The 25,278-nt window shown below is 56.8% G+C and overlaps 1 protein-coding gene across 26 annotated transcripts in view; it reads right to left on the minus strand.

Moving 5' to 3' along the window:
- NRXN2 (neurexin 2) overlaps positions 1-25,278 on the minus strand; it is a 340,672-nt gene that overhangs the window by 97,074 nt on the left and 218,320 nt on the right. The gene's annotated exons all lie outside the window — the stretch shown is intronic.

Genomic DNA, 25,278 nt, shown 5'->3' on the forward strand with positions numbered 1-25,278 from the left:
CCCCCGCGCCCAGCCAATCCCCCTGTACACCCTCCCCACTCAGCCAATTCCCCAATACAGCCCCCCTGCCCAGCCAATCCCCCTGTACACCCTCCCCACCCAGCCAATTCCCCAATACAGACCCCCCGCCCAGCCAATCCCCCTGTAAAGCCTCCCCACCCAGTCAATTCCCCAATACAGCCCCCGCGCCCACCCAATCCCCCTGTACACCCTCCCCACCCAGCTGATTCCCCTGTACACTCTCCCCACCCAGCCAATTCCAGAATACAGCCCCCCGGCGCAGCCAATCCCCCTGTACACCCTTCCCACCCAGCCAATTCCCCAATACAGACCCCCCGCCCAGCCAATCCCCCCGTACACCCTCCCCACCCAGCCAATTCCCCAATACAGCCCCCGCGCCCACCCAATCCCCCTGTACACCCTCCCCACCCAGTCAATTCCCCAATACAGCCCCCGCACCCACCCAATCCCCCTGTACACCCTCCCCACCCAGCCAATTCCCCTGTACACCCTCCCCACCCAGTCAATTCCCCAATACAGCCCCCGCGCCCACCCAGCCAATTCCCCAATACAGCCCCCCCCGCCCAGCCAATCCCCCTGTACACCCTCCCCACCCAGCCAATTCCCCAATACAGCACCCCCGCCCAGCCAATCCCCCTGTACACCCTCCCCACCCAGCCAATTCCCCAATACAGCCCCTCCGTCCAGCCAATCCCCCTGTACACCCTCCCCAGCCAGCCAATTCCCCAATACAGCACCCCCGCCCAGCCAATCCCCCTGTACACCCTCCCCACCCAGCCAATTCCCCAATACAGCCCCCCCGCCCAGCTGATCCTCCCAAACATCCCCCGCCCAGCTGCTGCCCCTGTACAACTCCTGCCCAGCCAATTCCCCAATACAGTCCCGCGCCCAGCCGCTCCTTGTATACCCTGTTCCCAGCTGATCCCCCTGCATACCCCACAACCAGCCGCTCCCCCGCATTCCCCCCACCTAGCCGATCCACCCCGATACCTCCACCCACCCGGCCGATCCCCCCATGCACTCCTGCATCCTACTGATCCTCCCATATGTCCCCTGGCCAGCTGATCCTCCTGGTACATCCCCCACCCGATAACCCTGTATGCCCCACCCATCCAGCCAATTCCCCAATACATCCCCCACCCAGCCAAATCCCCATACACCTCCTGCCCAATCCCCACATATGCCCACCACCCAGCTGATTCCTCAGTACAGCTCCCCTGCCCAGCCAACCCCAATACAGCCCTTTGTCCAGCCGATCCCTCCATATGCCGTCTCCGCCCGGCTGATCCTCCCATACAGCCCCCGTCCCAGCCAATCCCCTGGTATGTCCCCCACCCACCCAGCCAATCCCTCAATACAGCCCTCTGCCCAGCTGATCCCCTCAGCTAGCCAAACCCCCTGTACACTCCCGCCCAGCCAACAGTCCCAATACAACTCTCTGCCAGCTGATCCTCCCATACACCAATATACCCCTCACCCAATCAATCCTCCCAATACACCTCTTGCCCAGCTGATCACCCCAGTACCTACCCCTGCTCATCTGATCCCCCAATAATCCCCACCCAGCCAATCCTCCCTGTGTAACCTCATGAGCCAGCCGATTCCCATAGTACACCCTCACCCTGCTGATTCCCCAATACACTCCCATCCAGCTGATACCCCAGCACACTCCCCACCCTGCCAATCCTCCAATATACCCATTCACCCCTGCCCAGCCAATCTCCCCCAATACCCCCCTGACCTAACTGATCCCCCAGTCCAAACTATCCTCCATACATCTCCCCTCCATGCATTCCCCCCAAAAATACACCCTCCAGACCACCAACCCTTCAGTACATCCCTGCCTAACCAATACCCACAATATGAACAACCCCCTGCCCAACTGATCCTCCAACATCCCCAGTCCAAAGGATCCGCCAATACACACCCTCCTGTGCAGCTGATTCTCCAATAGCCCCACTCAGCCAATTCCTTAATAATCCCCTTCCCCAGCTGATCTTCCCAAGTACACCCCCACCCCACATGGGGCTGCATGCCAGGCATGTGGGCGAATGTTCTCTATAAAGACTGTTCCTTTACCTCTCTCTCCATCAAAAGCAGAGCGGGGTGGGGGTAGATGGTAGGAAATAGAGAGATTTCTTCCTTTAATCTCCGACACTTATGCTAATGAAGGAATTTCTATTAAGTTTCTAATGATCTTTGTCAGTTTCCATGGTTTAAAAATAACCCCCGAATAGTTGCCATTATTCATGCCATAACAGCCCCATTCAGGGCGCGCCAGCGCTGGTATCAATATTTATTTTAAAAAGGCGGTGAATTAATGGGATGAGAATAGCGTCTCCTCGTTCATTAACAGAGATGCACGCACCTGAGTATGGGTGGGGGGAATTGCGCTGTCATGGCAACCCCCATACAGCCAACAAATCTGCTTCCGACTGAGGACTCTATCAGTGCTCACAGCCCAGCCAAGATCAGGGTCCCGATCATGCCAGGTACTGCACAGACCCTTATCAAAACTGGGGGTCCCTGTTGAGCTGGGTGCTGCTCACACACCTCCTCCTGACTGAGATCAGAGCCCCTGTGAGGTCGGGTGACGCTCAGACCCACCCCAGCTGAGATCAGGGATCCCTATGGTGCCAGGTGCTGCACAGACCCCAGACTGAGACCGGAGTCTCAGCTGGGCTGCGTGCTGCACCGACTGTTGGCAAGAAGGCTAGTCTATCCGGGAACACTCAGGTTCAGACAAGTCCACTCAAGGTGACACTGAAGCGTGCTGAATCCTGCCTGGACACATTCATTTGGGTGCAACATGGCCTTGGTTCCCTGTAGATGGATCCTGCTCAAGGGTTGCACAAGGGTTGCAAAGGGGACAGGCAGGGAGCTCACTGTCTTGCTCCCCCATGCGCAGCCCCCACGCCCCGCAATGCTCCCAATGCCACTCCACAGCGGAGATGACTCTCCACGCTGTCGGCCTCAATCATTGTCCTTTAGGACCGAGTTAATTAGCTCGGCAGAAGAAGCTCTGCAGATCCCCTCCCAGCTCTGCCCAGCCTCCCCTCTGGATGGCGCACCCCTACCCACCCACAGCATCAGGCCGGGCAATTATCAAGTGCAAGCCTCAGCCATCTGCTGAGCCAGCGTCCAATTCACGCACAGCTGGAGCCCAGGGTTTGGGCTGCAAGACAATAGCTCCTCAGAGCCTTGATTAGCTTGTGAGGCTGAAGCAAAGGGGCCTGGGGAGGGTCAGGGAGGAACGGACAGTGAGAAGGGGGAGGGCACAGAGGGCAAAGGGCAGGTGTACACACTTGACCAGAGTAGGGGACTGTCACGGAAGGGGCATGTTTGAATATAGCGTGCGAGGCAAGAGTGAGTGGACGGGGTGGGGCACATACGGGGTGAACAGGGACATGAGTGTAAACATGAGCAGGGCTGCATGTATACAGGGATCCCTGCCCAGTATCGAGATGCAGCTGCTTCTGGGGTGGAGCGCAGAGGCTGTTTACACAGGGATCCCTCACCCCAACCTGAGACGCTGCCATCTCTGGGGCAGGCGTGGGGGCCGTTTATACGGGGGTTGCTCATTCAACCATTCCACATGACTGGGTTTCAGATCTCCGCTTGGGACTCACAGGCCTGGGAATATGAACCAAGACCGGCAGTGAAACCACAAATGGGATTTATTAGAGAGATGAACAGGAGCGAGGACAAACGGACGTGAAATGAAAGGAATCCTTCCAACTCCCTTAGGAAGGTTTAATTAAGATGTGGTTCAATCCTTTTTACCTCACCCAAAGCCCAGGATGCAGCAGGATTCAGTGGAAACTCAGAAAGCTGCTACTTCTGGAGTGCGGCACCAGGGGTGTTTATACAGCAGCCCCTCGCCCAGCATTGAGATGTAGCCACCTCCAGAAGCCCACTGCCCCTCAGTACTGCCTTTCAATGCAGGGTGAGTGAGTGTATCACAGTCGAGTGCTTTGGGCTGCTCGTGCACCCAGAGCTAGATACAGAGAAGTCACTATAAACACACACACACACACACACACACACGCTCACATGTACAGGCCCATGTCCCAGCCATATACACTGGGGTACAGGTTTATTCATGGAACATGCCTAGATAGACGGATAGACCGATGCCTGTCTATCTAGACAATACATGAATATGGAGCCGGATGGATGGAGATTAGATATTTACTGACTGAGTGTATGAGGTAGAGTGTATGAGGGTGCATATGAGCGAGATGGACACAGAGACAGAGAATACGAGACTAGAGAAAGAGGGTGAATATGGGGAAAGACAGAGAAAGAAATAATATGGGGCTAGAGAGACAGAGAAGTGTGTGGGAATAGACAGGGAGAGATCAAGGGTGTGTAGGGGATAGATAGGCAGACAATGCAAATGTCTCTATCTCTGCCCCTCTGCTCAGCCCCGGCTAGTCCAGCCTCATTCTCACAACTCCCAGAGGCCCAGTGGATGTCTCCCCCTGAGCAGCCAGCCAAGTCTCCGTGGTTAATACTAGATCCAATTCCAGGTCTGTGTCCCTGGGTTTGCATTGCCAGCCCTCCCACCTAACGACCCAGCAATCATACCTCCTCCTGCCCAACCCCACATACCTTCTTTGCACCCCTCTCCCCATCTGACTGCCATGGAGCCCAGCCCATTCCAGGAGCTTTAGGGCATATTCCATTTATAATGAGTTTAATTAATAGTAATAGCCAGAGCCCTGCCTATGCTAATGATTCTCTTTAGGGCGCTTAGAGCTGCCATCAGCCAGGGCTGCCTGTGCTCTGACTAGGGGTATGCAAAGGGCAGTTACTGCCCTCCCCAGGAAGTCACACTGACCACCCCCGTCCCCAGGATGCTGGGGAACATATCCCCCAGAGAGCCATACTGATCCCCCAACCCCCACTGGGATGCTGGGGAACATACTCCCAGAGAGTCACACTGATCCCTCCTCCCCCACTGGGATGCTGGGGAATGTGTCGTCCTCCCCCCAGATCCTCCCTGCCCAACACATACTGGGGAACCCCCCCAACCAAAGATGCTAGAGATTCTCTTTCCTCCCCCCTTATTCTGTTCTATTTCCAGCTCGAGCAAGAAAGGTCTAGTCAGGGGGCAGGGGCTGGGAATCAGGACTCCTGGGTTCTATCCCAGTCCCGGGGCAGGAGTTACAGTGCAGCCTTTCACCAGGGGATAACATTATTCCCATTTTACAGCAGGGGAAGCTGAGGGTCTAGGTGGCTAGCCCCAGGGCACGCAGGAAGGCTAGGGCAGAGCAGGGGCTTGAATCCTGCTCTCCTGAGTGCCCGGGCAGCTCACTAGCCAATGCTATCCTTCCACCCACACATGCCCTGGCCTCCATTCAGTTAAACTTCTTTAACCCCCAGTGTGGAAGCTCTCAGTGGGAATGTGGCTGATTGCCTGAACCCCATGCCTAAGTGACTCAAGCTCCATGAACCAAGCCACATCTGAACCGAACGGAAAGCCTCCATCCCCCAAGCTGGTCTCACAACCACCACTCTGGGGATTGGCCCCCAAAGGCACATGCAGCCAGTCCAGGGGGAAGCCTTCTCTCTGGGAACGCTCCTCTGGTGTCCTTCAACAGGGGCAGCTTGGCCTGCGAGGGTCCTTCTGCTGGCATCATCCTGGCTTAGCGATGGGGCTGGCTCCCACCTGCAAATGGCCCTGTGCCATCTGACACTGAGGTTCGAATGCACACACTGCTGTGCTGTTCAGAGGGGCCCTGTGTTTGTGTGTACCAGGGATGTTAATGGTTCTGTGTTAAGAGGAACTGTATATGTGAGGGGGGGAGCATGTGTGTGGATAGAGGAACTCAATTAAGGAAAGCCATGCGTGTGGGTACTGGGGTGTGTTAACAGGAGCTGTGTGTGTGAATGGGGGGCTGTGTGTGGTTATAGAGGCTGTGTTAGCAGGGGAGTGTGTGGATGCGTGGATAGGGGAGGCATGCTGAGGGGAATTCTTCCCCAGTGACCTGTGGGAGAACGTGTCTGTCCTTGCTGGGCAGGCAGGGGAATTGTTGGAAGGCACTGGAGGACTAGAAGCACTCCGATGGAGCTAGCCTGCATCCACACTGCAGAGCGGTGGGCTGCGGAGGAGTCACCTGTCTCTGGCCAGGCCAGCCCCACAGCACTGGCAGGAGGGGTTTGTGCTGGACTCATTCTGTGCTGGGGCAACACGTGTTATAACTCGAGTGACCTGCAGCCTAGGCTAACTCATGTGCAAACTCCTCTGGAATAACACCCCCTGCAGCAGGGAAGTAGGCTGGGTTAGTGGAGCTGACACTACACTCTGTGTGGATGCTCTGGTGTGAGGAGGAAGCAGATTGGCCTAGGTCTGGCATAATCCCATTCCAAGTTGGGAGGGATAGCTCAGTGGTTTGAGCATTGGCCTGCTAAACCCAGGGTTGTGAGTTCAATCCTTGAAGGGGCCATTTAGGGATTTAGGGTAAAAATCTGTCTGGGGATTGGACTAGATAACCTCCTGAGGTCCCTTCCAACCCTGATGTTCTATGATCAAGTCAGGTTAAGCAGTGATGTCAGCCTGGATGCAGGGCTGTCCAGAGGATTGAGGAGGCCTGAGGCAAAGCAATTTCAGGAGCCCCTTCCATAAAAAAAAAGTTGCAATACTATAGAAATACTATATTCTCGTGGAGGCCCCTGTGGGGTCTGGGGCAAATTGCCCCACTTGCCCCCCCCTCCCTTGGGTGGCCCTGCCTGGATGAGCTGGAAGAACAGTGTCCCTATGGCCCTGGGTTCAACAGAACTCATTTGAAACCGAATTGTGCAGGGCTACGTGTGGACAAACTCACCACCCTGGTGGACAGGAGGTTCTCTGCTCCTCCTGCAACTGGGAGCCAGGAGAGGCCTGTCCCTTTAAAAGGAGGGAGGATTTCCAGCAAAGTCGCTCTTAGTAGAGGGGAGAATCCAGCAAATCCCTTAATCTGGCCAAGGAGCCTGGTTATTGTTCTCAGAGAGGCCTTGACCCTACACAGTAGGCCGCCCAGAGGCACATGGTGCAGGCAGTGCTGTGGCTGGGACGCAGCCTAAGGCGTGTGGGGGAGCAGGGGGCTACAGCAGGGGCAGAACTCCCTCCACACAGACAGCCCCGAACACACACACGGACAACCCCCTCAACACACACACAGCTTCCACAGAGCCCCCAACACATGCATAGCCTCCACCCAGAACACTCCCACACAATGCCTTCCAAACACACAGCCCTCAACACACGCAGCTGCCGTAGCTAGCCCCTTCCACAAACAGCCGCGCCCAACACACACACACACTCAGACCCCTCCACATCCAATTCCACACAGCCCCTTCCACACACATAAACACAGCCCCCCAGCAGTTAGTCCCCTTCCACACAGCCTCCCCACAGCTAGCTCCCACCACCCACACACACAGCAGCCCCCATCCACACACACTGCTCCCGGCCCCAGTACACACACAGCAGCCCCCTCAACAACACACACAGCTCCCTATTCACACACTCCCAACTACTCTTCCCCATCACCCCCGCCTGGAGGGACTTGCACTAGAGCCGCCAACTGGGAACTAAAGCAGCGACATGTTGGGGGGAGGCAGAGGCAGCATTCGGGAGGGGTGAAGGAGGGTAACACACTGGGAGACACAAAAAATGGCGTAATTGCCCTGGGAGCAGCACTGCTCTGCAAGACCCTTTCTGCTGGGCGTCGATGCCCCAGGCCCAGCGTACCCCGTGGCGGAGCCAACGGGCTAGACAGGAGCATACCATCCCGCCAGCTGCACGGCTCAGCTCCGTCTGCCGACCCTGCCCTTCGGGGGTTAGCCGCAATCAGGGACGTGCTCACGGACAGAGGATGAGGAGAGGGGAAATACAACCAGGCAGGGGAAAGAAATTGTATTTCCAAGGTGTCTTAGAGGGCACTGTGAACTACGGGGAGAAAATACAAAGTACAGAGCAGGCCAAGAGAGCGTCGAAACCAGCGAGCACAAATCCTCCAGAGAAAGCGCTGAGACCCCCCAGGGGCTGGGCTCTCCCAAAGCCCAGGCCTCAGCACTTCCTTGCTTTTGTTTTCCAGCAAATGTTACTATTTTTCCTGTATTTGCTCTTCCTGACATTTTTTTCTGCCATCCCCCCCCCCCAGCATTTTTTGCTATTTTTCTGCATTTTCTATCTGCAAATCTTTTCTCTTGTTTGTCCATCATTTTTCTACCATTTGTCTGTCTTTTCCTGCAGTGTTTCTACTCCTGCATGTTTTCTATCGTTTATCTGAATTCTTTTCTATCTTTTTTCATTCCAACAACAAATAAATAGACAGAGTCATTCTCTGCGCAGCACCTGGAAGTGCTAATTGTGGTTTACAGCAGGGGGCTGGGAGCCAGCATTCCTGGGCTTTATCCCAAGCTTTGGGAAGGGAATGAGGTCTGGTGGGTTAGAGCAGGGGGGCTGGGAGCCAGGACTTCTGGGAGGGGAGTGAGTGGGGTTCCGGGATCAGAATGGGGGTTTGGGAGCCAGGACTCCTGGGCTCTATCCCTGACTCTAGAAGGGCAGTGGCTTCTGCTGGGTTACACGGTACACCAGGAAGGGCTGGGAGGCAGGATTCTTGGGTTTTATCTTCAGCTCTAGGAGGGAAATGGTGTTGAGTGGTTACAGCCTGGGGGCATATCCCTCCCCGAGCTAGGGATAGAGCCCAGGAGTTCTTTCCCAGTCCCACTACAGTAACCACTAGACCCTACTCCCTTCCTGTTACAGTCAGGGCATGTTCCCCATAGTTCTTCCTGGGCTGTCACTCCGTGCCATGGCTGGACTGGGGATGACACGAGATAAAAGGAAGAGGAGGAAGCAGAGACAATGGCACCTGGGACAGCAGGGGACCTGGCACAGCACTGAGAGGATGAGACAGAGTGTTAGCTGTCCACTGCAGCCAGCCAGCCAGTCCCCAGACACTGAGCCACGGGCGCTAACGAGGAAAGTTTAACGGGATTAGGCACGCTTTCGCAGCCAGCCAAAGCGGTCGCTGTCAGGGACGCCCTGTCATCTGGAGTTGGCGCAACACTGCTCCTTTCACACTAGGTGGGCATGTAGCCTGGGCAAAATTGTGACTGGCTGCCATGTCAGCTGGAGGGAACAGGCTGAGCTGCCTGCTGCTGAGTCTTTGTGCCAGGACAGAGGGGACCTAGGGTGCGGGCTGGGCATCACTTAGGGAGGATTTCAGCATCAGCAAGCCCCCACCCCAGCGTGATGGGGCAAGGAAGTTTGGGCTGTAACCTGCCCCTGCAGCACAATCGGGTGGGGGTGAGAGCACAGCCATGGGGTAGGACATCCCATGCAGCCCAGTTCTGCTGGGTAGGGCATCCCATAAAGAAGTCAGGGGAGGGTGGCTTCAGCAACCACTGGACTCATGAGTTTGGGGTTTACAGGCACACTTTGAATAAGGATTGGGAGACCCTGTATCAATACACTGGGGGAGACAGGGCATCACTAGAAACCACTCCCCTCCCAGGAGTGGGAATAAAACCCAGGAGTCCTACCCCCGACCCCCATCTCACCCACTAGATTCCACTTCCAGCAGCTCCCATTGGCCCAGAGCAGCGATCCGCAGGCAGTGGGAGCGTGATTGGCCGGATCTGCGGATGGGGCAGGTAAACACACAGGCCCAGCCCACCACGGGCTTTCCCTACTCAAGCGGCAACCCCTGTTTGAGAAACCCTGGGCTATGCTGTGCCCCACGCAGGGGATTTGATCCCCAGGGCTGTGAGGAAGAGATGTGGCCGATGAGGAGCAGCTCCTTGGCTGCGTGTAAGGCCAGACATGGGCAGGGCAGGGCAGGCAGCATCAGGGCTCTCTGCGCTGGTGTTTATGTCCGTGCACCAAACTCAATCTAGGTCACTGTGAATCCCAGCCCCTCAGAAATCAGCGCGTGCCAGCACCAGTCTCCCACCTGCTGCATGGCTCTGGGCTCAGCCAGCCAACCAGAGGGAGCCCTCCAGAGTGTGTGTGAGGGTGCATAGGGGTGTGTGTGAGAGACGGAGAAAGAGTGCGTATCCATAAGCATCTATCTCCTTGTGTGTGTGGAAGAGAAAATGTCAGTGTGTGTGAGTGCATGTATCTCTGTGTATGTGTGATAGCACGTGTATCTCTGTGTGTGCATGTAACTCTGCGTATATGTGAGAGCACGTGTGTATCTCTGTGTGTATTTCCATGTATGTGTGAGAGCACGTGTATATCTATCTCTGTGTATGTGTGAGAGCATGTGTATCTCTGCGTGTATCACCATGTATGTGTGAGCACGTGTGTATCTCAGTGTGCGTATCTCCATGTACGTGTGAGAGAATGTGTATCTCTGCGTGTGCACATATCTCTGTGTGAGAGCACGTGTATCTCTGCATGTGCGTGTATCTCTGTATGTGTGAGAGCACATGTGTATCTCTGCATGCGTGTAAGTGAGTGTGCATGTATGTATACCTCTGTGTGTGTATATCTGTGTGCATGTGAGAAGGTGTGGTGCAGGGCTGCCTGGGGGGGGGAAGTGGGGTAATTTGCCCCAGGCCCTGCAGCGACCCCCACGAGAATATAGTATTCTATAGTATTGCAACATTTTTTTAAGGAAGGGGCCCCTGAAATTGCTTTGCCCCAAGCCCCCTGAATACTCTGGGCAGCCCTGGTGTGGTGTTTGTTTCTTTGTGTGTGTGCGCATATAGGTATCTCTGTGTGTACACGTGTGCATCTCTATTTGAGGCAGCATATGTATTTCTGTGTGTGAGAGCATGTGTATCTCTGTGCGTGCATCTCTGTGCATGTGTGTGTGTCATAAACAGATAGCTAAGGGTTAATGTCTCTTTCACCTGGAAGGTAACAAACAACACCTGACCAGAGGACCAATCAGGAAACAAGACTTTTTCAAATCTGGGTGGAGGGAAGTTTTGGGTGTGAGTCCTTTGTTCTTGGTGTGTTCTCTTTCTCGGCTCTGAGAGTGACCACAGGAATCTCCAGGCTTTCTACTCTTCTGTTTCCAAGTTGTAAGTACAAGGATAGTAAGACAATAGGTTTATATTGTTTTTTTTTTGTATTTACATGTGTGTAGTTGCTGGAGTGTATTCTTTTTGGATAAGGCTGTTTATTCATTTTTTCCTTTAAGCAATTGGCCCTGTATATTGTCACCTTGATACAGAGACCCTTTTATGTCCTTTTTTCATTCTTTTTATATAAAGCTTTCTTTTTAAGACCCGTTTGAGTGTTTTTTCACTGTTTAAGGCTAAGAAACAAAGGGAGGGGGGAAAATCTCTTTGTGTTAGATTTACTAAGCCTGACTTTGCATACCCTCTGGGTGATGGGGGAGAGAGATTAGATCTCTCGGTACTTGTGTTTCAAGGACTTGAAGCAGGGAGTATCCTAGGGTCCCAGGGTGGGGAAATCTGGGAGGAGGTAAAGAGGGTGGAATCCCTTTGTTTAAACTCACGGAGCTTGAATCTGTATCTCTCTCCAGGAACCCAGGGAGGGAACACCTGGAGGGGAGGAGGGGAAGGGAAATGGTTTATTTCCCTTTGTTGTGAGACTCAAGGAATCTGAGTCTTGGGGTCCCCCAGTGAAGGTTTTGGTGAGACCAGAGTGAGCCAGACACTGGAATCTTCTGGCTGGTGGCAGCGATATCAGATCTAAGCTGGTAATTAAGCTTTGGAGGTCTCATGCTAGCTTCTCATGTTCTGAACTCTAAGATTCAGATCTGAGTAGGAGAGTTAGGACAGTGTGTACAAAAGTGCATGTGTATCTGTGTATGTGAGAGAGAATGTATCTGCGTGTGAGTGTGCATCTCCATCTGTGCATGTGAAAGAATGTATATGTGTATATGTGTGTGTGCATGTATCTCTGTTGTGTATCTGTGTGAGAGAGTGTGTGTGTGCGCATGTATCTCTGTATTTGTCTGTGAGAAAGTGTGTATGTGTATCCATGTGCATTTGAACATGTCTCTATCTATGCGTGTGAAAGTGAGAGTGTGTGTATCCATGTTCTGGGGGGAGCCAACTGGGGAGGGTTTGTTTGCAGGAAAAGAGGGAGCAGGATCATCCCCTACAGTATATGCCCCAGGGTTCTGCGCTGGAGCTCCCAGCCCTTCTCTCAGACCCCAGCTCCCCCTGCTCTAACTACTAGACCCCATGTCCTTCACGGAGCTGGGGACAGAACCCAGGAGTGTCGACACCCAGCCCCCCACTCAGCTAGTTCTCTTTGGGGCCTCTCCCTCTGCCTCTCCAGTGACAGGGATGGTGGGGCAGGTCCCTCATGGCAGTGCTGGGGCAGGATGCCCATCGCTGCTCATTCTTTTAAGGTTCCTTGTGAGTCTAGAGAGTAAAGGGCTAGCGAGGTGTCCTTGGCAGTGAAAAGTCCTGCTCCCCACCCACCCCGCCCCCGCCTGGCATGGGAATCACTGATCAGAGCTGCCAGAGATGGCTCAGGGGGCATTGAATTGGAACCAGGGCCAAGCCCGCATAGCGCCAAGAGTGCAAGGGGAGATGTGGGCAGAAGGGGGGCTGGGGAATGCAGGGACATGTCAGAAAGGTTGACTCAGAGGTCAGATCTATAGCAGGGGGATATGATGGTAGTCCTGTGCCAGGATCGGGCTACAGTGTGGGGATGTTCCTGTGCCACCATCATGTCTGTGGCTCTGGGGGACATGGTTGTGTTCCTGTGCCGGGATCAGGTCTATGGGGGGGATGGGATGTGGTTGTCTCCCTGTGCCATGAGCAGGTCTATAGCGGGGGGCCGGATGTGGTTGTCTCCCTGTGCCATGAGCAGGTCTATAGCGCGGGAGGAGGGTAGAGGGGCAGGCGGTTGTCTCCCCACATCATGAGCAGGTCTATAGCAGGGGGCAGGATGGGGTTGTCTCACCACACCACAAACAGGTCTATTGCAGGACAATGCCGTTGCCTCTGTGCCCGGTCTACAGTGGGGGATGCAGTTGTGCCCCCTATGCAAGATCAGGGCTTTAGCACGGGCCCGGTTCAGTACAGGGAGCTCTTGGCTACTCGACTCCAGGGAAGTGGTGCAGCCAGCCAGACAATCCTTTCTGCTCCAGTTGTTGCACTGTACGAAGCCAAAGCCTTGCAAGGCTCTAGACCCGCACTCCATTTCACCCCCTTGTGCAGGGCCATGAGACACCCCCAGCTGGCTGCAGCTCCCCCAACTGCATGGCTTCCCCTCCCTGAAATAGCCCAAACCTGCCCCCCCCCCACCCACCATTGATCCCTGCCAGGCGCAGCTGCTTGGGCAAAGCCTGCAGTGTGCCTCATTTCCCTTGCAAATCACAGGCCTAAGCAAAAGCACCTAATATCTCTCCTGTAATTACCTGGCTTAGAGAGGCATTTGTGCTGGAAATGTCAATAGAAGTGGCAGGCACTCCATGCTCACACTTCCCCCTGGGGGCCAGCAGGTCAGCCCCTAATCTCCCCCCCCAGACACACATCCATTCGCTCTCTGTGCAAAAGGGAGGAAGAACTAGTGCAGGATCCATATGCAACGCACCCATCACAGACACAGGGTGTAACACACATATGAACTATTGCACGCACACACAGGGTGTAGTGCACACATGCGTGGACTAACACAGACACTCATGGTGTTGCACACACATGCACACGTGACAAGCTCACACATACCACAGCCCCATGACAGCATGGAGAGTCCATGCAGGGACCCAATCCGGAGTACCTGGCACTGCAGCTTTCTGCTGCCCTGCAAACACTGTGAAAAAGACACCTTGTGTATGAGGGGGCTCTGCAGTCGCTAGCCAGGAGGTTGCCATAATACTTTGTCTACAGGTGACATCCCATCCATTTAACGTACACCGGGGGATGGGTCTGGAAAATGCAGCCTAGAGGCTGGCAGGGGGCAGGTTCGGCCTGGGGTGATTGGCTACAGGGTGTGTGGCTGGGCTTGGATGGAGAGACAGACAGATGCCATATGGCCGCAGCCCCTGGCCCCAGCAGGGCTGTGGTTGGAACGAGCTGTGGGGGGCTGTGATCCATTTGTGGGCTCTCCAAGGGGAGGCCAGCAGCCAAGGCGGGGTGGGGGTGGGGGGGCACATGCCCAAGGATCCCAGGCCAGCTCCAGCCTCCACTGCGGCTAATTGTCTGGGAAATGACCCATTAGAGGCAGCACAAGGACATTAGGTCTCCTTAGTCTAGTCCTGCTCAGAATAGCAACTGCTGCCATATGTGAAGGGAGGCAGAGATCGCATCTCTCCCTAGCTCCCATGTTGGGGGGCATCTCCACCAGCCATCCCAGCACCCCAATCTGCTGGGGGTCATCTCCTGGGAACAAATGTCCCCCCAGCCTCTGCCTGCCAACCCTTCCTCTCTCTCCCTTTTCAGCACACGCATCCCTACCCCCAAATCAGCCTGTGCACTCACAGCACAATGACTGGGTCTCTGCTCTCAAACCCACTACTCTGCCGCTGTCACCCCAAGCCCGAGCTACCAGCCCCCCCATCGCTGTCCCCCCAGCCTCCCCAGCCACTGCCCCCCGACAGCCCCAGCTACCAGCCCCCCATCACTGTCTCCCCAGGCCTCACCCCAGCCCTAGCTACCAGCCCCCACAGTCACTGTCCCGAGGCCTCCACAACCACTGCCCCACCCACAGCCACAGCCACCAGTCCCCAGACTCTGCCCCCTCAACTTCCAGGCTCACCATGGATTCCCCACATGCTGCTCCCTCCCCATCATTCTCCCCAGTCACTGGGTCCCTTCCTGCTCCCTCACTGGGTCCCCATGGATGCCCCCACTGCAATCCCCATACCTCACAGGCACCTGCAGCCAACAAGCTCCCCCCTGCCCCAGAACCTAGGCCCATGATGGACTCTCAGCCAGTGCCCCCCTACGAGCCATCCCCAAACCACTGGGCTCCTCCTCACTGCTCCTTGCTTGGGCCCCACAAACACTGGGGCTCTCGCCTCCCCAGACTTCCTGAGCCACCAAGATCTCCACAGGCCACCAGCCATGTACCCCCTTCCACCAGCCCCCAGAGCCCCCCACCCCTGAGATCACCCCTCTCCATAGCCCCTCATATTCTCCAGCCACCAGGACCACTTGTCTCTGGGCACCCCCCCAGCCATGTCTCTCTCTCTGCCCTTCTGAGCGAGGGGGGAGTGAGGCCACTAATGAGCCCCAGAGCTCCCATCACTGCAGTACTCCTGAATTTCTGCCATTTCCATGGCAACCCTAATACCCAGCGCCCTCCCTCCACCAGCCTGATGCCTGCCCTCCAGATGAGAAGAGAGGATTAACCCCTCACATGCTGCAGCTGCACGGGAGGCGGTAGGGCAGGGGAGATAGGGGGTGTTCAACACTCACCCTACTGCTACCCGTATTTGACGCAATGCACCCAATGGGCCCATCCAGCCTGGGATCCCCTCTCCACTCAATGCTAACATAGCGTGGAGACGGATACCCTGCCACCCCACGGCACAGGACAATCCCTGGCTGCAGGCAGGCATTTCTTCCTGATCCCAGCGCTCATGTGCCCGTCCTGGGACAGTTCCCCGGTAACTCCTGTGCTGGTCAGAGTGGCTGCAGGGGAACCAGAAACACAGACACCGCCCCCCAGAGATGCTGGAACTAGAGGTTCTGCGGGGGCTGCTGCATCCCCTGGCTTGAAGTGGGTTCCATTATATCTAGGGTTTGCAGTTTTGTTTAATGGCTCAGTGCCTCCGCTATACCAACTGTTTCAATGCCACTGGCACCTGCAGCCATTGGGGTGAAACACCAGACCTCATGCCCAGCTCCTCGAGGCTGGACTAGGGGGCAAAGGCCCCAGCTCCTATCCCCCACCCCTGAGCCAGCCAGTCCCCTGCCCTGAGGGTGGGTCCCAGAGGTCTGAGTGCCCTTCTCTGTAGAATGTCCTCTGTCACAAGCCCTGGTCTGTTGCACGTGCACACACATACACACGTGCACACTCGCACACGCTCCCTTATGGATCCTCTCACCCAAGAGAGTTCAGCTCTCAAACAGCTCTTTACAACAAACTGTATTTCCGCCTCATAAGGCTGGGAAGAGCAGCCTAATAAATTCCCCTCCCATGTACTGCAGCCAGTCGGACGGAGCTGATGCTTGCTTTCTCTGTTCATCTCCCCCACCCCCGATTCCCAGGGAAATCGCTTTCGCTCGGCCCCGGAATTCAATTGCGCTGTGTCTATCGGCAACGCACACGTTCTCCGTGTCATACTTCATGAATTACAAAGTGCTCTCCCTTCATGCCAGAGAGACTCAGTGCACAGAGCCTCCTGCGGCCCCCATCACAGCCCCCCTGCCACCCCAGCACTACTCTGGGATTGCAGTTGGAGCTACGAAATTACTGACTTTAGGGCAACATCTCATGGCATCTCCTCATGCCCCAATGCATCAGCCCCAGGGGTCCATCCAGCCTGGTATCCCCTGCCCCTGCCTCTCCAGATCAGCCACATGGGCCCATTCAACTTGGTATCCCCCACCCACGCCGATCAGACCCATGGGTCCATCCAGCCTGTCATCCCCCCTGCCAGCAGCTGTCAATATGGGTGCTTCTGAGAAAGAATGCTTAATTCCTGGATCCCCTGGGATACACCACATGGCAGGGGGCAAGGCTCCTTTCTGAGTGCTGGAGATGATCCCCCAGTGCCCTGAAGCCTGGATTCAATTACCCAAGTGCCAACACGGGCATCTCACTAAACGAGGTCAGCTAGCGGAGGCTGCACTGGAGTCATGAGTCTATCCCCAGCTCTGGGAGGGCAGTGGGTCTAGTATCGAGAGCTGGGAGTCAGGACTCCTGGGTTCTAGCCCCAGCTCTGGGAGGGCAGTGGGTCTAGTGTATAGAGCTGGGGGCTGGGAATCAGAACTCAGGAGCTTTTTCACAGCTCTGTAACTACAACTTCCTTCCCAGGGGCTTAGACTCTCCAATGGTTACCAAGTCTGGAGCTGGGCTCAGCTCCACAGTGATGGGCATCTCAGACGGAGAACAGAGGCCGGCCTTTGGCTGGCGATAGATAGCAGATCGATGGAGAAGCACAAAGCCCATGGCATACTGGGCCCCATGGGGCTCCACATTCACTGGCTCTGTGACCCTCACAGGTTAGCTGAGGCTCTGGACAGTGACCCTGGCCTCAGAGCCGCAGCGAGCCACGTGGGGAGCAGCAATTAATTAATAAAACCATCTGTGCGTGAGGCCCATAAATCCTTGGGCTGCTGTAACCTGGAGCAGGACACGCCGTAAATAGTGTCACGATGCCATAACCATGGGCCCAAGCCGGGGCTGCCTTGATTAGCATATTAAACTGCTGCTTGAGTAATAATTAACGAGCGGGTTAATGCCATAAATCGCCTGCTGGCCGGGAATTGATGAAGACCACCAACTGTTTGGCAGAGGGATGGAAAGGAGAGCAACTGTCCTGCCAAGGATGGAGCAGACACCCAGATTCTGCCCACTGACGAGCCAGGTCTCCTGCTGTAACCACTAGAGACCCTTCCCAGAATTGGAATAGAACCCAGGAATCCTGGCTCTCAATAACCCCCACTCCCCTCCTAGAGCCAGGGACAGAACCCAGGAGTCCTGACTCTTAGCTCCCCCATCTCCGAGACTTTCAGTACATTCCCCCATTCCCTCCTGTCCCCCCCACAACACCCCATAGACTTGCAGTACATTCCCCCATTCCCTCACGTCCCCCACCCCCACCCCAAGACAGCCAGGTCATGCTTTCCAGGATTGTGTCTCCAGCCAGCTGTTGTCTTTTGGATTGTCTGTGTGTCCAGTGAGCCAGGACGGACAGACCAAAGTCCCCTGTCGCCCACTGGGGAGGAATCTGTCCTTGCTTTGATGTGCGTCTGCAAACCCTGCCTCCCCCTGCTCTCCCTGCTGGATACTGCAGGCTCAGCATCTGCCTGCTCGTTGGGGGAATTCGAGGGGCCGCTCTGCCAGAGCTTAATGACAGAGGAGCAGACAAGGGAGGGGGGGCACGTTGGCATGGTCAGGGAGATCCTCGCCTCCCTCTCTCTCCATCTCAGGGTGAGAGGGGCCTGGGGAACCCCCATCTGCATTATGGGGAAGGTGGCAGATGAGGAATGAAGGAGTGAGAGGACTGGAGAGAGTGGGGAGGTGGAAATGGAGGAGAGGAGGCAAGGGGGGGAGGGAGAGGGAGAGAAGGGTAGGGAATGAAAGAGAGAAGGAGAACAAGAGGGGAAGGAGACAAAGAAGGAATCCAATGAGAGACTGAGAAGAGGGACTGGGGGAGGGGAAGGAAAATGGCAGAGAAAGGAAGGTGGTGAAGAAAGAAGGATGTGAAAGTGGAGTAAGAGAAAAGGACAGGAGAAAAGAGGAAGAGAGAGATGGAGGTAAAGGAGCAACTGAAGGAAGGGGAAAAGAGAAAGGAGGGAGAGAAATCCTTGCAGAGATGGTGGGATGGGAGGAGGCGGCAGCACCTGACCTGCACGGCCCATGAGGCCCCATACGTGTGTGTGGGGGGGGGGCTTGCTGCATGGCACTAATCATGCACGGCTGGCGAGGTATCATGGGTTTGAAGGCTATATGGGGGGGAGATGATGTTAACCCCTTGCAGCCTTGGGGGCGCGTGATCTAAACACACTCACCTCCCACCGCCTGGATGAGCACAAACCGGACAGGTTATATACACCTCCTTGCAGCACAGCGCCCACTAGTGCCATGCTGGGGCCAGCACTGACTGAGAGGAGACTGCCCCCTAGTGACCTCCCCCCATCCCCTAGCACCATGCTGGGGCACTGGGGTCAGAACTGACTCTGAGGGGACAGCACCCCCCCCATCCCTTCCCCCCTTCACCTCAGCACTGACCCACCAGGGAGAGTGCCCCAGGGCTCAAGGGGCGGTCTCCCATCCAAGCACTGAACAAGGCCCCAGGCTGCTTAGCACAGGCTCCCACCTTGCCAGGCTCTCAGGCCATTTCAGCACCAGGGCCAGCAGCGCCAGCAGCCCAACGGAGAGAGCCAACCTCTGCTGCAGCTCCCATGCCCAGCGCCCCCCTGCTTCACTTGGACACAACTGCAGCTGCAGGGGAGGGGAGGGCAAGCAAAGCTGCAGGCAAAACCCACTGCCAAGCACAGTCTCCCTGAGCAACTGAATCCCCCTTGGCTCTGCAGAAACCTGCCCAGGCCTTTCACTCCCAGCCAGGCAGAGATGCTGGCAGCCTGGGGGCACCGGCCCCGTCAGGGGCAGCCCGGAGAAGGGCAGTTTGCTCCAAAGTGGTGCTAGAGGGTGACCCACCATGGGCAGGCCGGGAGCCCCCCACAAGAGCACCTCCTCTCACACTAGGTCAGAGCAGGTACCCACTGCTTACATCCAGCCCATGCCTGGTGGGGACTGGAGAACCCCTTGCACAGTCAGGTCATGGCGGGGCTGTCTGGGTCCTGAGCACACACACCCTGCTGACCTGGCTAATCCAAGCTGAGCTCATCACTAGGCCCAAGCCTGGCTCATTAGCTAACAGGGGATGGACAGAGACTGGAATAATAGCAACACAAACAGGCCAGGGCCAGGACCAGCGGATAGAACCCAGGAGTCCAGACTCCCAGTGCCCCCACTCTAACCACTAGATCTCCCACCCCTCCATGAGCTAGCGATACAACCCAGGAGTCTTGGCCCCCCAACCCCAATCCAGTCCACCAAACCCGACTCCTTTTCCCTCCTCACGCAGGAGATAATCCTGCCGCCTGGGCAGGGGGAACTGATCCATTAAACGGTGAGGCGCTCTGGACATGATGGAGAAGGCCAGGGATGTGGGGATCGGGGGAGGGGCTGGCAGGACACCCCAATGTGGTGATCCTAGCCCAATGCCCCACTCTCCAAAGGCTACCCGTGGGCGGGGGTGGGGGTACAGTGCTCCCAGTAGCCACCAAGCGCCAGTCAGCCAGCTGGGCAGCCCAGGTGTTACATAATATGCAGGGTGAGGAGTGCTACCTACTTATCACACGTGTGTGTGTGTGTGTGGGGGGGATGACAGGCAGCCCCCCTCCCCAGCAGGTCTCTTTTTCATCCCTCCCTTCATCTCCATCCCTCATTCCACCCTCTCCTTCTTCTTTCACCCCTCCCTCTCCTTCCTTCCTTCCCCTCCTCTTCTACTTCCCTCCACCCCCTGGCTTCAACAGGATGTAACTGTGAAGCCAAGCGCTGAACAGACCACATAATCCATTCCCAGAGGCTGGCGGGGGGGAACCTACCCCTTCTCCCAATGGCACAGCCCCCCTCACCAGTACTTACCCCTCACCAGCTGGGAGCACACGCCAGCTTCTAGGGTTCCAGGGCGTCAAGGATGGGGGGTCCAGCAAACAACCAAATGTGTTCTAGTGGGGGGGGATGGGACCCAGGACTCCTGGGTTCTATCCCCAGCTCTGGGAGGGGGGTGGGATCTAGCAGGTCAAAGGAGGGGGGACTGGGTTCTATCCCTGGATCTAATAGGGCAAGTCCCTTCCGCGCTCTGTGCCTCAGTTTCCTCCTCTATACAATGGAGTTAATGATACCTACCCCCGCCGGCAGGTGTGAGTTAGCTCTTTGGTGCCCTCTCTGGCCCTCAAAGCAGGAACGAGTGAGGGGGGGGGTGCTAATTCACCCTGAGCAGACAATTCTGCCGTCCAAGCACCAATGTCTCACTCCGTCACCTGGGACCGTCCCATCCCCACACACGTGGGGCAGGGGCTAAGTAGCTGCCAGGGTGCTGCAGGATCGGGGGGAATGTGTTTGTATAAGGCAGCTAGTGATCCCACCTCCAAGACTCATTTCCCTCCCCCTGTGCTCCCCCACACTTCCCCTCCCCAGTGCTCCCCTCACAGTCACCCCCATCCCCACACCTGACCCCAGCATTCCCCCACACTCCCCCTCCCCAGTGCTCCCCTCACACTCACCCCCCATCCCCACACCTGATCCCAGCACTCTCCCCCACTCTCCCCACACACTCACCCCCCATCCCCACAACTGACCCCAGTATTCCCCCACACTTCCCTCCCCAGTGCTCCCTGCACACTCACCCCATCCCCACACCTGATCCCAGCACTCCCCTATCCCCAGTGCTCCCCCACACTCCCTCTCCCCATTCTCCCCTCACCCCATCCCCACATCTGACCCCAGTGCTTCCCCACACTCCTTCCTCCCCAGTGCTCCCCTCACTCACCCCCCAACCCCACATCTGACCCCAGCACTCCCCCATGTTCCTCCCTCCCCAGTGCTCCCCTCACACTGCCCCCATCCCCACACCTGACCTCAGTGCTCCCTTCACTCATCCCCATCCCCACACCTGAACCCAGCACTCTCCCACACTCCCCCCTCCCCAGAACTCCCCTCACACTCACCCGCCATTCCCCCACCTGACCCCAGCATTCCCCCACACTCACCTCTCCCCAGCGCTCCCCTCACATTCCCCCTCCCCAGTGCTCCCCGCACACTCACTCCCATCCCCGCACCTGACCCCTGCATTCCCCCACACTCGCCCCTCCCCAGCGCTCCCCTCACACTCCCCCTCCCCAGCGCTCCCCTCACACTCACCCCTCCCCAGCGCTCCCCTCACACTCACTCCCATCCCCACACCTGATCCCAGCACTCCCCCCCACTCTCCCCTCCACAGTGCTCCCCTCACACTCATCCCCCCATCCCCACACCTGATCCCAGCACTCCCCGACTCCCCAGTGCTTCCCACACACTCACCCCCCATCCCCACACCTGATCCCAGCACTCCCCCCTACTCTCCCCTCCCCAGTGCTCCCTGCACACTCACCCCATCCCCACAACTGACCCCAGCACTCCCCCACACTCCCCCTCCCCAGTGCTCCCCTCACACTCACCTCCATCCCCACACCTGACCCCAGCACTCTGCCATGCTTCCCCACCCCCAGTGCTTCCCTCACACTCACCCCCATCCCCATACCTGACCCCAGTGCTCTCCCACACTCTCCCTCCCCAGTTCTGCCCTCACCCCATCCCCACATCTAATCCCAGTGCTCCCCTCACACTCACCCCCTAGCCCCACACCTGACCCCAGCACTCCCGCATGCTTCCCCCTCCCCAGTGTTCCCCTCACACTCACCCCATCCCCACACCTGATCCCAGTGCTCCACCACACTCCCCTCTACCCAGTGCTCCCCTCACTCGCCCCCCATCCCCACACCTGACCCCAGTGCTCCACCACACTCCCCTCTCCCTAGTGCTCCCCTCACGCTCACCCCTTTCCCACACCTGACCCCAGCACTCCCCTACACTCCCCCTCCCCAGTGCTCCCCTCATGCTCAACCTCCATCCCCACACCTGACCCCAGCATTCTCCCACACTCCCCTCTCCCCATTGCTCCCTGCACACTCCCCCTCCCCACTGCTCCCCTCACACTAACCCCATCCCCACAGCTGACCGCAGCATGCACCCCCTCTGCCCACACACTCCTCTCTCACCCCATCGCCAGAGTGGGGCTGGGCACAGCTGGCACAACCCCCTGCAAACTCACGCTTCAGCTCACTTGCTCAGAGAGTACGAAGGTTTTGAGGCACTGCCCTGCGAATGGGGGGAATTGTGCTGGGGGGAGGGGACAATTGGGGGACAGAGGGGAATGAGAGGAGTTTGCCAGGGCTCAGCTGGTGGTGAGTGGGGCTGAAACAGATGCTAATGTGGGGAAGGGGTACTGGCCAGGAGAAGCAGGGGGCTCCCCCAACCCCAATCCGTTCCGAGTGCATGAGGGCTCAGGCAGGCAACCAGCACCATGTGGGGCACAGCAACCCCTAGACACAGGAGCAGAGTTTGATCAGGGTCAGTGCAGCAGCCAGCCGTGCCCCCCCCCCCGGTTTGAGATCTGAGATGAGTGTGCCATTCTCAGCCTGGGCACCCAGTAAAGACGACGCACTGATGGCAGGACCCTCCCTGCTTTCCTCCCCCTACCCACAACACAAGTTTGCCAGGGGTCAGGTACGGAACAGATCATGCATTGACAACAGGCCCCTCCCCACCATTCCCACCCCCTCACCCATAACATGCATTTGTCAGGGCTCAGCAAAAGTGCCAAGGAACTCGCAGTACAGTTCCCCATCCTCAAGATCTGAGACAAGTTTGCCGGGACTCAGCTATACAGACCAGAGGGGATGCATTGACCCCATGACCCGCACTCAACCTGTGATACAAGTTTGCTAGGACTCAGCTAGCAATGCCAGCAGGACGAGGATGAGTTGAAAAGTTGATCAGGCACAAGAAGTTCTCTTCATGACACTCCAGCAATGCCTGGCTGGGGCCCTCCCCTGCCCTGGCTGAAACAGTGGGGGTTGGGGACAAGGATGGGAGGGAGGAGGGGCATGGGGGGTGGTGTGGAAGGGCAAGATCAGGAGAGAGAAGGAACCCTGGAGAAGGAGAGCAGGATTCATCAGTGACAGGAAGGACTGGAGAGCTACATGGGGAGAGGGAGCCACTGGGGAGACGGGAGGAGGAGATACTGAAAGGGGAAAGAGCGTGGGGTACTGGGGGATGCACTGTGAGGGGAGGGAGGTACCATGAATGGAGGGAGGGGAGGAGAGGAAGGGGATACCAAGAAGGGAGGGGATACTGGGAAGAGGGAGAGAGAGGACATGGGGATGGAAGAGGGGAGGTAGGGAATACTGAGGGAGAGAGACCATGAGGAGCAGGGATGCATGCCACATGGGGCAGGAGAGAGCAATACCAGTAGGTAAGGGGCCTCACCTACTATGCGCGCTGCAGGTAAGGAAGGCTGTGTGGTTAATGGCAAGAGGCACTGCGTGTGGGGGGAAGGATGGGATACTGAGGGAAGAAAAGGTGGGATACCAGGGAGGAAGGGGGATGCTCAATTACCATGCCCACTGCAGGTGAGGAAAGGTGTGTGGTGGATGGCAAAGGATGCTGTGTGGGGGAGGAAGGGATACCAATAATGCAGGAGGAAGCAGATAGAAGAGGGGATGCCAGGGTGAAGGGGTCCTCACCTACCATGGCTGCCATGGGTGAAGAAGGGCATGTGTCTGAGGATTATGGGCAATGTGCAGGAGATAGAAAGAAGGGGAATCCAGGGAACATTTGGGGGGGGGAGGAGGAGGGGATACCAAAGGGGATACCAGGAAGGTTATGGGGGAGGGAAAGAAGGAGGGGATACCGGGGAAGGTTATGGGGGGGAAGAAGGAGGGGATACCAGAGGGGATACCAGGGAAGGTTAGGGGTGGGGAAGAAGGAGGGGATACCAGAGGGGATACCAGGGAAGGTTGGGGGTGGGGAAGAAGGAGGGGATACCAGAGGAAGGAAGAGTCTCTGTCATGCCTGCCATGGGTGAGGAAAGCTGTGCAGTTGATGGCAATGGGCGCTGTGCAGGGGGTCAGATGGTATGTGGAGGAGGCAGAAGAGCATATAGGGGGATAGCAGGGGGAAGGAGAGGACATCAGTGGGGAAAGGGGAGGAGATACTGGAAGAAAGGAAGAGTCCCATCTTACTGCGGCCACCAAGGGTGAGGAAGGGCCTGTGGTTGACGGTGATGGGCACTGTGTGGGTGCTGGGAAGGAGAGGATACTGGAGGATATCAAGGGAGGCAGGATGGTATGAGGAGGAGGGAGAAGGCTATACTGGGGAATACCAGGGGAAGGAGGGATATCAGAGGGGAGTGTGGAGGAGATACTAGGAGAAGAGAAGGGTCTCCACTTACTGTGGCCACGGTGAGTGAGGAAGGGGATGTGACCGACAGCAATGGGCACCATGAGAAATCTGAGAAGGAGGGGATATCAGGGAGAAAGAGGATACTAGGAGGCAGTTGGGGATACCAGGAGGAGAGAAGAGGTAATATTGGGGGAAATATGGATACTGGGGAGAAAGGAGGAGAAGGAAAACAGGGAGATGGGGCTACTGGGTAGGAGAGAGGAGGGAAGAGGACGTACCAGGGGAAGAGTGGCGGAGAGAGGGAAGGATACCTAGTGCGTATGGGGGGAGGGAGTTGGGGATATCAGGGGAGGAGGAGATACTGGGGAAGAAATAGGGTAGGGAGAAGGGCACACAAGGTGGATATGGGGAGAAGATAGAGGATACCAAGGAAAGAGTAGATAAGAGAAGAAGGGATACCAAGGGAAGAGTAGGGGAGGGAGGAGGGATACCTGGTGGATTTTGGAGAGGAGAAGGGGATACCAGGGAGGGAAGAGTGGAACCTTGTGGCTATGGGGAGAAGAGGGGATATCAGGGAGGGAGGGAGGGATACTGAGGAAGGAACAAGGGAGGAGAAGGGGATACCTGAAGGATATGGGGGACAT

Source organism: Gopherus flavomarginatus, chromosome 6, assembly GCF_025201925.1.
Source record: "Gopherus flavomarginatus isolate rGopFla2 chromosome 6, rGopFla2.mat.asm, whole genome shotgun sequence".
NCBI lineage: Eukaryota > Metazoa > Chordata > Testudines > Testudinidae > Gopherus > Gopherus flavomarginatus.